We start from the raw sequence: 2892 nt of genomic DNA on the forward strand, positions 1-2892 counted from the left end.
ATTACGGTTTTATTTTGGAGGGTATTGAGAAACATGTTACATTTTTGAGAAGGAGGGTATAAAGAAAGCAGTATTTTAGAATGGGGAGAAGAAAGGTAGGACTGAGCTCATTCTGAAAAAGAGACAAAAGTCAAAGGAAACCGGGTTTCTAACTGGACAACTGACTACAGTCTGTCTATAGGAAAGAGGGCTACAGTTGGTTGTTTTGGCTCAGCATGAAACAAGTTTAGTGTAAAGGTCCAAAAGAAAAAAAAAAAAGCTGCCTTATCTGTAGGTTTAGAGGGTATCCACATCCCGGTCCATGGTTAGCTCTGATCACATTTGTGCTCTTAACACAGTAAATAGCAAACTATAGCCTCAGCTGACATCACAAGAAAACTACAGATGAATATCCCTTATGAATATAAAAAACCAAACCGTTGCCGTTGAGTCATTTCTGACTCATAGCGACCCTACAGATGTAAAAATTCGTATCAAAATACTAACAGCTGAGGTTGTAGTTTGCTACTTACTGTGTTGAAAGCTGAATTGAGCCACTTTTCTGGATATAAGAATATACCAGGTAGAACATTCTCCAGCAGAGAGTGAACATATACAACTTAAAGCAATTTAACAAATATTTATTGGGGACCTACTATGTGCCGGGCACAAGGCTTGGGTATTCCCTTCGAGGGATCAGAGTCCAGGTGGGGAGGTCAGCATGTCAGCAAATGATTACCTTACAATGTGACAAATTACACTGGACAAAGGTACAAGGTGCTGTGGCAACATAGAAGAAGGTACAATAAATATCACATTTGAGAAAGCCGTGGAGAGGAGGGACCATGTGTTGGGCCTTTAAAGAAGAACCCAGTTTATAAGAGGGCAAGGGCATCCTGGACAGTGGGCAGAGTATGAACAAGTCGCAGGGACATGAATGCATTCAAAGGCAATTTCTCTGTTGAGACTAAGTATGAAATGAGTGGAGCCTCAAGAATTAATTGGTAATGAGGCTTTTAAGATTGCTTAATTTTTGAGGCCTCTAATCACAAGATGGAGCCCTGGTTAAGAGCTTGGCTGCTAACCAAAAGTTCAGCAGTTCGAATCCACCAGCCATTCCTTGGAAACCCCATGGGGCAGTTCTACTCTGTCCTAGGGTCACTATGAGTTGGAATCGACTCAACAGCAATGGGTTTGTTTTTTTTTGGTTTAACCAGAAGATAACAGTATAAAAGTTAGGTCATAATCATAGGTCATGTGATGGCTAATTTTGTGTGTCAAGTTGCCTAAGTTCCCAGTTGTTTGATCAAACACTAGTCTAGTTGCTGTCACAGAGTAGTTATATGTGACTAAATCAGCTGGCCTTGGGTAGATTGTTTTCCATAATGTAATGTAATTATCATATATGTAATATAATGTAATCATCTTCCACAATGTAATTTAATGTAATGCAATCAATCAAGCAGTTGCAAAGGGAGTTTCCTTGAGCATGTTCTGACTCCAGACTATAAATAGATATTTTGGCAGAACTTTCACTTCACTGTTCACTCTTACTATCACTTGACCTATGGATCTTGGGATGCAAGCCTGCAGGAGTCTCCCACCTGTCACCTGACGTATGGATTTTTTGGACTTGCCAGCCCCCCACAATTGCATGAGCCAATTCCTTGAAGTAAATCAACATCTCTATCTCTGTAAAAATATCAGTTCCTCACAGGACAAAAATTTTAGGCGCTTGGAAAGAGAGTTAAGAAAATAAAACATTGGAGTGAAAATAAATGAAATAGAGAATAGAAAAATAATGGAGAAAATTAATGAAACCAAAGCTTGGTTCTTTGAAAAGATCAAAAAATGTGACATATCTTTAGCTAGACTGAGAAAGAAAGAGAGAAGATTCTAATTATTAAATTTAGAAATGGAAGTGAAGACATTACTACCAACCCTACAAAAATAAAAGGATTATAAGATAATACTATGAGCAATTGTATGCCAACAGATTAGATAACCTAGATGAAATGAAAAAATTCCTAGAAATATACAAACTACCAAAACTGACACAAGAAGAAATAGAAAATCAGAACAAAGAGATTGACTCAGTGATTAAAACCCTCCCAACAATGAAAAGCCCAGGACCAAATGGCTTCATTGGTAAATTCTACCAATCATTTAAAAACAATTAACATCAATCCTTCTCAGATTCCCAAAAAAATAGGAAAGTGGGTAAAAATTCTTAAATTATTCTATGAGGCCAGTATTACCCTGATATCAAAGTCAAAGACATCACAAGAAAACTACAGACTGATATCCCTTATAAAAAAGATGCAAAAATTCTCAACAAAATACAAACAAACCAAGCCCAGCAGAATATTACCATACTTTTACACAAATAGGAATCTCTGGTGGCATAGTGATTAAGTGCTACGGCTGCTAACCAAAACGTCAGCAGTTTGAATCCACCAGGTGCTCCTAGGAAACTCTATGGGGCAGTTCTACTCTGTCCTATAGGGTTGCTGTGAGTTGGAATCAACTTGACGGCAATGGGTTTGGGTTTTTTTTACGCAAATAACACAGCTTTTATGTTTGTTTGCCAACCAAGCCCTCCTCCATGTGGTATTTTTCATAAGCAATTTTTTTTGCCAACTTTTTTTACATGCTGCTGTAAAAAATTAGCATAGTATTCTTACAAAAATACCTCATGGGAAACGGCGCAGATGGCATGCATTATTTGTGTAAAAATACAGTAAAAGAATTATAAACCATAACCAAACAGTATTTATTCCAGGAAAACAAGGGCAGTTCAACATATAAAAATCAATCAATGTAATAATATACCACATTATTAGAATGAAGGAAAAATAAGCCCCACATGATCATATTAATTGATGCAGAAAAGCATTTGACAAAGTCCAACAT

This window comes from Elephas maximus, chromosome 3 (genome assembly GCF_024166365.1).
Source record: "Elephas maximus indicus isolate mEleMax1 chromosome 3, mEleMax1 primary haplotype, whole genome shotgun sequence".
In the NCBI taxonomy this organism is placed as follows: domain Eukaryota; kingdom Metazoa; phylum Chordata; class Mammalia; order Proboscidea; family Elephantidae; genus Elephas; species Elephas maximus.